The sequence below is a fragment of the Pteropus alecto genome, unplaced genomic scaffold, assembly GCF_000325575.1.
Source record: "Pteropus alecto unplaced genomic scaffold, ASM32557v1 scaffold33, whole genome shotgun sequence".
Taxonomy (NCBI): domain Eukaryota; kingdom Metazoa; phylum Chordata; class Mammalia; order Chiroptera; family Pteropodidae; genus Pteropus; species Pteropus alecto.
In genome coordinates this window covers 10,042,972-10,053,071 of record NW_006435762.1, presented here as the reverse complement: position 1 = coordinate 10,053,071, position 10,100 = coordinate 10,042,972, and the positions used below count along the sequence as shown (strand labels likewise).

Sequence of the window (10,100 nt, the reverse complement as noted above, 5' to 3'; positions counted from 1 at the left end):
CTTGTGTCCATTTAGGTTGCTAAGGAAAATATGATTAACTGGGAAGTTTAAAAACAACTAGTTTTTAAACATAGTTCTGGAGGCTGGAAGTCCATGATCAAGGTGTTAGCAGGGTTGGTTTCTGAGGCCTCTCTCCTTGGCTTGGAGATGGCGTCTTCTACCTCTGTCTTCACGTGGTCTTCCCTCTGTGTGCACGCATGCCTATGTCCAAATTTCTTCTTCTTATAAGGACATGAGTCATATTGGATTAAGGCCCATCTTAATGACCTCATTTTAATTTAATTATCTTCTTTATTTATTTTTTATTTTTATTTAATTTTTTTTTACTCTGACAGCACCCGGTATTCCTAGGTGATCTCTCATCCAAGTACTAACCAGGCCCGATCCTGCTTAGCTTCTGAGATCAGAAGAGATCGGGCACGTTCAGGGCGGCATGGCTGTAGGCTTAATAATCTCTTTAAAAACCACTCATCTACATGCTGGTTTTTGAAAGAGATATTTGACTTTGACATGCTGTCAGTGCCGAGAGGATTAAGAAGGGAAGATTCTATGGTGAGATGCCCAGTTGGAAGAATGCACAAGAGGCAGACGTGAGAATGAAACAGCAGGCACCAACTGGATTGTGTGGAGAGCAGTTCTATTGGGGGAAGTGCAGTCTATTGTGCAGGTTGCGCGGTCTTGCGTGTGCTTCTTCTGCTCCTCTTTCTTGTGCTCCCCTTCTGCTCTTCAGGGGACTGCATGGCTCCACACAGAGCCGAGTACAATAGTGGCATTCAGCCACACATGCGTGATACAGTAAGCTGAATTGTGTTTACATATTTTAGGTGCAGGTACCCTACTACACTAATGTAACATTCTAAATCCGGGGTCCTATTCCTAGCCATGGGCCTGGATCATAGCCAGATCTTGGATTCAGCTGGGCCTGGTACCCACATTCCACCCCTCCAGGATCGCGGTGCAGGATCTGGCCCGGAGGGTGCTACCTTGGGCCCACAATTCACTTGCCATTCTTGGAGTGGCTTAGCTCTATGGGGCATCAACCCTGGGGTACTCTTTACCCGCCGTCTCTCTGGGTATTGCTCAGCACGCCAGGGACATTGTGACACAACAACTTGTAGTTGTGACCGCATCAACGATAGCCCAGTCATTTCACTACCTGTTCCATGGTACAAGCCATCTGTGTACCAGGCATCCTCAGAGATGGGAGTCCGACCCTCTACATGTTTCCCATCTCAGCAGGCTCTGCCAGGAGCTCTGCTTAGAACTGCACAAGTCCCAATAGGGGGCGCAGTTGACTGGACAGGGGGCTCGCAGAGAACTGTGCCCGCTGCTCCAGGTAAACGCCCCATTTTGTCAGCTTGGGGGTCTGTGCAATTCCCATACAAAGAGTCTTCCTTAAGATCGCAGCCACTCCTCCGCAGGTTACATGGACCATGCCATTACGGGATTTCACTGGCCAGCAGGCTGCATAATGGCAGCCAGTCGCTTCTCTATCAAGAGAATACCAGCGCTTTCGTGCTTTTCCATAACTTGGACCAGAAGCCTATTGGGACCTTCCAGGACCCGTACTTCTGCCACAAGTCCCATCCAAACCCCGCATCATCCACCTGCACCGTAAGCAGGAAGGGGAGGGCTGGATCTATGACACATAGAGTTTGAGCTTGTGCTACAGCTTGCTTTGTAGCATTAAAGGCCTCTTCTATCTCAGGGGTCCAATTTCACTGGGCACTCTGTCACACTAGATGGTGCAGGGGTCAAAACCCCAGCAGTCTCAAATAGGTTTGAAGCTGCTTCACAGTCTCAGGTCAGGGATATGCCTGTATCTTATCAATCACTGCCTCTGGCATTACTTTTGTCCTACTCAACCAGACAACTCCCACGAACTTGACAGAGAACTCAGATCCCTGGACCTTGTCCTTTCCAACTGCCCAACCCCAGTTGGGGAGAGCTCCTCACAGGCTGGTCACCACTACTTCCAGTCCTGCAAGAGAATCGGAGGGTAGCATTAACACCATCAATGCAATGATACAAGTGCACTACCGGTGGTCATTTTCATATGGCTAAATTGTGAGCCATGAGACCATGGCAAAGGGTAGGGCTAGAGAAAAAGGCATTTGCCAAGCCCACTACATAATGGTATGGTCCAAGTTCATGTGACAACCAGTCTATGATATAGTGACATTCTGCACGGCAGCATGCAGGGGCAGTGTAACCTTGTTCAACTCCTGATAGTCAATCGTCATGTGCCAGGAGCCGTCAGATTTCTTCACTGGCCACAGGTCAATTGGCTCCCGTGCCAACTTGGTGCCCCAGAGCCAATCTGGTGCCTCAGCCGAATTTCTAATCAAAGAGATAATCGGCCAGCCACACCTCATGGGTTGTGATTTTCTTGGAAATAGGAGTGAATTGCTGATCAGAGCGCAGCTGATTCCTCAGCACCAGCAGCACTTCATTAGGTTGCTGCACAGTCTTTTCTGCAGCAACCCCTGCCACGAGAAAATCAAACTGCATTTGCCTGTGGCTCACTCTCACAGCCAAATGGGCTGGGCGCTGCTCCCCTCTGCTTTCGGCCATGACTCTGTCCGTGCACTGGCCGGTCTGGGAGTGCAGAGGGCAGTAGGGTGCACACTGGATGGGACGCTCCTTGCGTTTCACTTCCACATCCCCCAATCTAGCCATTGCGGACGTCACTTTGTTATTCCGCCTATCCATGTAAGGGGCCAACAATGCCGCCATGGTGCCAAAAGCACTGGCTGGGCCAGAAGGCAAAATCAAGTCCTTCATATAGGTTGTAAATACCTCTTCATCAGGGCTTGTATACTGGGTGCGAAACATCATCTGTTGCCTGTCCATTTCCTGAATTATCTGGACCAGATCTAAGTACGTGGCCCATCTGCTCACTGTCTCTGGCAGCTCCCTCAGGTCAGTCTATGCAGCAGACAAGAGCCAGTTAATGAAGGAGTGATTGCCTGCACCCCACGCCGAATGGGCCACATTCTGGAGATGCTGCCTGAGGGATGATATCACCATTGTGGAGGCCAGCTGAGCCATCTCTTCTGGATATAATTCAGTCCCTTCAGCCCCACCATCCCACAGCCGAATCAGCCACCCTGGAACCGTTTCCTGGGCTCTCTGTGGTGCCTGTTTCATCATGTCCCAGAGTTCCACGGGGGTGTACTGGATCAAGGTGGTTTGCTTTTTAACCTTGTGAGGCACCATCAACTTGTCCCCTGCCGAGGCCAATGGCTGTTCCACTTCATCCTGGGGCCGTATCACCAGTCACGCCTGCCGCCAGTGGGCTCCCAGACCCAGACAATGGCAGCAACCTGTTAGGGTCCTGCAGAATATGCTCCACTGCTGCCAGCTGCCTTTCTAGCACTTCTTCTTGGTGTAGCTGCTATACCCACTGATCCTGATCATGAACCTCCAGGCTGGCCAGCCACAGCACTGCCAGGAACATCCAGGCCACCCGACCTGCTGCTTCCCGGTAAGTGGTCGGGACATTCGGCTCCAGCATCTCCTAGGCCTTCCGGACGTCCACCGGACACAGCTTCACTCTATCCTCAATCCTCCACGGGCGTCCACGAGGCCAAATATGCGGCCACGGGGTACCACTGGGAGGCGGGGGGCCACATGTCCTCCACCTGGGTCTCCTCCACCTGGGAACCATCCGGAGCGCCGGGGGCCATACACACCTCATCCCGCAGACTACCCCAAGTGTCAGTGCCGAGCTGATCAAGAGGAGAAGGTTCGATGGTGAGATGCCCAGTTGGAAGAATGCACAAGAGGCAGACATGAGAATGAAACAGCAGGCACCAACTGGATTGTGTAGAGAGCAGCTTTATTAGCAGAAGTGCAGTCTATTGTGTGGGGCGCGCAGTCTTGCGCGCACTCCCTCTGCTCCCCTTTCTTGTGCTCCCCTTCTGCTCTTCAGGGGACTGCATGGCTCCACACAGAGCCAAGTACAATAGTGGCATTCAGCTACACATGCGTGATACAATAAGCTGAATTGTGTTTACATATTTTAGGTGCAGGTGCCCTACTACACTAATGTAACATTCTAAATCCGGGGTCCTATTCCTAGCCGTGGGCCTGGATCACAGCCAGACCTTGGACCAGCCAGACCTTAGACCAGCCAGAACTTGAATTCAGCCTGGTGCCCACACAAGCAGAGATAGGGGATACTGTAAGGATGCAATATTACGAACAAAACCCAGAGATGAGGAAACCTTGGAATGACAAGTGGCCTGTGTGGCTGGCTAGAAAATCAAATATGGGAAGTGAAGTTCGATAGTCTGTGTCACGGGCTGAACTGGGTACCCCCAAAATTTATATGCTGAAGTCCTAACTGCCAATACCTCGGGATGTCAGTGTATTTAGAGATAAGTTCTCTAAAGAAATAATTAAGTTCAAATGAGGTCTTTTACGTGGGCTCTAATCTAAATCCTATCTTTCATAAATTCATTGCAAACACTGAGTTAACCAATACTGAAAGAATGATTGTTCCTAAAGAAAGTACAGGACTAAGTTCCTGTGAGCCTCTGATCACAACATTTTTGTCACAACCTTCTTTTACGTGTGTTTCTGTTTAAAGCCATCTTATTCAATATGTTGTTGATTCTTTAACATTGAACTCATGGCCAGCAGCACTATAACTCATGCCTGAACGAAGCTTATCTAACACACTTATTTTCTCTGGAAGGCACATCACAGCTTTCTTGTGCTTAGATAGTATTTAGATAGTACTGTCTAGACAGTCCACTAGACAGTACTTCAGCACTACACTTGGGCCATTTTAAACAGCAAAATCACCAATAAAAAGCACAAAAATGCAAAAACGTGGCACTAAATAGACCATAAAAAGGTTACTTGTTTACAGTATTAGCTGAAACTAGAAGGCCAAGCATCACCTCATCTGAACTCAGCCAGGGATGTGCTTTTCAGGCTACTCACACTTTTCACTGCACTGCACATGTTCATAAATGGCTGCAGAATTCGATTTTGGGATAATAAATAAATTCTAGCAATGAGATGAATTCACAAATAAGGAATTTGTGAACAATGAGGACCAGCTGTACTACTAATTCCATTTTATAGATAAGGAAACTAAGACTCAAAGCAGGTAAGCTTGTGAAAGTGGCATAGCCAGTATTTGAACTCTACTTTGTAGAAGAGGGAGATTTTTTTCCACCTATATTTAGTCAGAGTTGAGGAAATCAGTCAAGCATACTAATATGGAGGCTGCAAATAGAGAACAGCTTTTGCAAAAACTTGCCAATTACATGAAGCATGCTTTCTGGGAATGGCACCAAGATATTAGTGAATAGCAGTTTCACACTTTAAACAATGAGGATCATTGTAAGAAGTACAGTACTAATATATTTATCTGATGGCCCCAGAGCCCAAGTGACCAAAATCTATAGCCTTTGTTTTTACAGTTTATGTTGTCATCTTCTCAATGCAATTGTTAAAAAAAAAAAAAAAGTACATTCACACTCAGTCATTACGTAGTATAGAAAAGCATAATCAGAGACATATTGTAATAGGACAATTCAGAGAATTAGTTGTCAAGTCTGGAAAGGGGCATTCATGTGCTAAAAGCATAGTATAACTATATCACAATACGCTATTTTTTAAAAATTATTTATTCATCCAAAAAAATCTATTGAGATGCCATTACGTGCTGGATGTTTTGTTAGGTACTAAACAATGGTGAATATAAAATAGTTCCTGCCTGGCTATATTCACAGTACAATACCTGAGACAGGTTTTAAAATAATTGTTTGTGCCTATATATGTGTGTTTCTTGGCAGTTCCTCTCTGTTCCCCTCTTCGTCCCTTCTGTAGATTTGCAAAGTTGCTGAAAGCCTCTGAGAACTTAAACCATCATCTCCCTTAGGGTTCAGACATGCACAACATATCAGCTGATATGGGGATGTCAGAAGCCAAATTACAAAGCAATTTTAAGACTCCCGAGAGAGAATTCACCTGAGGCAAGGAGTCAGGAATGATAAGCAAGGGCAGTAAAAGGTTCTGGAAGTCCCAAGGAAACAGAGAGCTCTTTCTTGGACCTACCTTTTGAGCCACCACCTAGACACCACATGTTCCTGATTTTCTTCCTGTTTTGCCAACCTTCCCTTTATGGAACCCACCTCCTCTTTCCAGCTTCTAAATATTAGTGTCCTAGTCAGTCCTCAAATTTCTTATCTTTTCTATCTCTTCTCACTCCCTGAATGATCTCATCCAATCTTAGGGTCTTAAATTCAGTCAAGGCCCTAAAAGGAAAGAGAATGCATACTCAAATTAAGATAAATAAAGTAGGGTTCACTAATGAGACTACAGTAGTCCCTCCTTATCTGTAGGGGATATGTTCCTGGACCCCCAGTGGGTGCCTGAAACCATGGATAGTACCAAACCCTGTATGTACTATGGTTTTTCCTGTACATACTTACCTTTTTACTTAAAAGAAGCACTTTATGCTTCTCTTTGGCATATCTGAATTGCCAGCATCACTACGCTTGTGCTTTGGGCCATTATTAAGTAAAATAAGGGTTACTTGAACACAAGCACTGCAATATCACAATTGTCATCGATCTGATCACCAAGACAGCTACTAAGTGACTAACAGGTGGGGAGTGTTTACAACATGAAGACAAGCTAGACAAAGGAATGATTCATGTTCCTGGGCTGGATGGGACAGAGTAAGATTTCATCGCACTACTCAAAACAGCACACAATTTAAAACTTACCTATTATTTATTTCTGGAATTTTCCATTTAATATTTTTGAACGGTGGTTGACTACAGGAAATGAAACCACAGAATGTGAAACTATGGATCAGAGGAGACTACTGTGTTTATAGAGCTGTAAGGATAGAAGTACTCTGAGGCTAGGAAGAGGCGAGGATGTTACCACTCATGGACTCTAAGCGTGGAGAGGCATGGGGGAGAGAATCCAGAAGACAGACTAAGATACCCAGCACACTGTCATATGTTGAAGACTCCCAGTTTTTAAATATTTCCAACTCTAACCTTTCAAGTTGAATTATAATGGCGTACTGGATATCTCTACCTGAGTTTTCACTTCGTTGTCCCGTGCCCTAGCCTGGTCCCTGCCTATCTCCTTCCTTCCTAACTCCCCTCCTAGTTTCACCCCCTTTCACTTGGTTGCTTAGATCCAAACCTAGCTTTCATCCCTGAATCCTTTGTTTCTCTTATTCCCAATCCATGAGCAAGTTGTGTCAGCTTCACTTTTAACAAGTGTCCAGAATCTGGATACTCCTTACCACCTCCATGGCTTCCATCCTAGTTTATACCCACATTGTCTCTTGCTTGTATGACTGCGGTAGACTCCTAACTGGCCTCCTCACTCTTCCTCTTGCTTCCACTGCGGTCTATTCTACTTTGGCCCCAATAGGTGTACACAGTAGCCTAAGTGATCACTCTCTAACTTCTTACCTTGTTTAAATTTTCTCCCCAGCAACTATTTCTACTTAAATGTCTATCATATGTTTATTCATTTATTGTCATTTTGTGCTTTAAAATTTAGGCTCCACAAAGGCAGGAATCTTCTTGTCCATGGAGTTGTCCTCTTAGTTGAATAAACTATTTCTTAAATAAAAAAAATAAACAAGACCTCTATGAAAATAACTGATAAGAGAATTAGAAAACAAGCCATAAACTGGGATAAAGTGTTTGTGAAAGATATATCTGATAAAAGACTTATCCAAAATATACAAAACAAAACAAAACAAAACAAACCTTTAAAATCAAGCAATAAAAATACAAAGAACTTGATTTAAAAATGGGCAAAGGACTTGAATAGTGCCTAACCAGACATATACAGATGACAAATAAGCATATGAAAACATGCTCAAGTCATGTAGTCATGGCAGAGTGGTTAAGGCAATAGACTTGAAAACATGCTCAACATCATACATCGAGGAATTGCAAATTAAAACAATGAAATGCCACTACACACTCATTAAAATTTCCAGAATCTAAAATTCTGACAACATTAAATGCTGGCAGCAATGTGGAGCAACAGGAATCTTAATTGTTGCTGGTAGGAATGTAAAATGGTGCAGCCACTTTGGGAGACAGTTTGATGGTTTCATACAAAACTAAACATACTATACAATACAGCAATCACGCTCATTGGTATTTACCTAAATGAACTGAAACTTGCGTTCACATAAAAACTTGCACACAAATGTTCATGGCAGCTTTCTTCATCATTGCCAAAAGTTGGAAGCAACCAAGATGTCCTTCACTTGGTAAATGAATAAATAAAGTGTAGTATGACCAGGCAATGAAATATTATTCAGTGCTATCAAGCTATGAAAAGATGTGGAGGAAACTTAAATGCATATTACTAAGAGAAAGAAGCCAATTTGAAAAGACAACATACTTTATGATTCCAACTATTTGACATTCTAGAAAAGCCTAACTATGGAAACGATGTAAGGATTAGTGGTTGCCAGAGGATAATGGAGAGAGAGAGAAGAATAGATGGAAAATGGAGGAGTTCTAGACAACTGAAACTATTCTATATTATACTATAATGGCAGAAACATGTAATTATACATTTGTCAACATCCATAGAATGTACAACATCCATTGGAAACCCGAATATAAACTATGGACTTTGGGCGATAATGTAGAATCATTGATTGTAACACATTCACCACCTAGTTCGTGATGTTGATAGTGGGGGAAACTATGCATATGCAAAGTCAAGGGTGTATGGGAAATCTCTGTACTTTCTATTCAGTTTTGCTGTGAACCTAAAAACTGCCCTAAAAATAAAAGTCTATTAAAAAAAAAAAAAAGCATATGTGGAGATCCTGGAGAAAAATGGACCATAAATCTAGAAAATCTGCCCCACTAAACTCTGAAAGTAATCAGAATCCTGAAAAATCCTGGTTTGGTACTCTTGGTACTCTTACAAGAATGCAATACACAGTGGGGAGCATGAGGGGGAAGGTAGGGAGGCACTGCTTCTGAAGTTCCAAATAGAAAAATCATAGAGAAGATCTCTGATTAATCTGGCTTGAGTTACAAACCAACTACCTGACTTACTCGGGAATATTCTACTAAGAAAGTCTGAGCCAGTTTTACCTGCTAGTCACCAGGCTGATCTTCAGCCATTAGACACCAGCAGTGGCATCCACAAAGATGAAATCCCGATACATCCATATATATTGTTATATAAGCACTATTGGAAACCATCAAGTGAGTACCTCTCTGCTGCCCACAACCTTGGCCCTTCACCATGTCTCCTGGACCTCCCCTCACCATGCAGCTACTAAAAGAGTAACTCTATAACTCAGCCTGGCTTCTATGGCTGACTTGCTATTTGATCAGTTGGGCCACACCATAACAGTTAAATATTTTGATGGTGGATCAACTTGATTAGTGCAATCAAAAAGGCCCTGTGCTTAGAAGGATCTTGTACTTAGTTTAATGTTTGGCTGTCACAGTCTTGAAATTCTTAATAAATTTTGAACAAGGGTCTTGCATTTTTATTTTTCACTGGGCATCAAAAATTATGTAGCCTGTTCTATTTGATTACATGGTTGAAGTCAGGGGAAAAGTTGTAACAGTGGAAAAGTAAATGCTGGAAACACTGAATACTACATGTACTGAACATGTACACTTATAATTCGAAGAATGAATGAAGTCCTGAGGACAAGTCAAGGGAGGAGGCTCTTAGAAGTAATCAGCCCTGATACAAGGCTCTTAATAATACTTTCAGAAGTCATAAGAGTAGTTGCCTATGGAGGGTGGGTGGGGTGAGGATTGAATAGGTAGAGGCACATGGGAACTGTCTGGGGTGATAGCAATGTTTTATATCTTGATAGGAGTTAGTATGCATTTTTCAAAATTCAGCAAGTGTACATTTAAAATTGGAGCACTTCATTGTTTATAAATGTTATATCAAAAGAAAACATAAAAAATATTGAACTCTAGGTAATGATATGCATGCTAAAATATTTAGGGGGAAGTATAAGTATATTCACACCTTCAATTTTGATGTTTGAAATGCATAGAAAATGAGGTGGATTAAGGTATGGATAAGGGATGGATGGACAGATGGAT

General features: G+C 43.5%; 1 pseudogene; it reads right to left on the bottom strand.

Moving 5' to 3' along the window:
* Window positions 1-326: 326 nt before the first annotated feature.
* LOC112479091 lies at window positions 327-445 on the bottom strand (annotated as a pseudogene).
* Between the last annotated feature and the right edge of the window lie 9,655 nt (window positions 446-10,100).